Raw genomic sequence first — 311 nt, forward strand, 5'->3', positions numbered from 1 at the left:
TGTGTGTGTGTGTGTGTGTGTGTGTGTGTGTGTGTGTTGCTTCTGCAGGTGCATTTATGAGGCTTTACATCTGGTTGTAACAGCCGCACTCCAGCTCCTGTGTGTGTGTGTGTGTGTGTGTGTGTGTGTGTGTGTGTGTGTGTGTGTGTGTGTGTGTGTGTGTGTGTGTGTGTGTGTGTGTGTGTGTGTGTGTGTGTGTGTGTGTGTCAGATAGCGCAGGTCGATAGTGTCCTTCTCACTGAGCCACAGACACACGGTCATTACAGCCGCTGGTGCCAGAGCAGGTATTTAATGTTCATTAGTGTTCATGG

Source organism: Blennius ocellaris (genome assembly GCF_963422515.1).
Source record: "Blennius ocellaris genome assembly, chromosome: 7".
In the NCBI taxonomy this organism is placed as follows: domain Eukaryota; kingdom Metazoa; phylum Chordata; class Actinopteri; order Blenniiformes; family Blenniidae; genus Blennius; species Blennius ocellaris.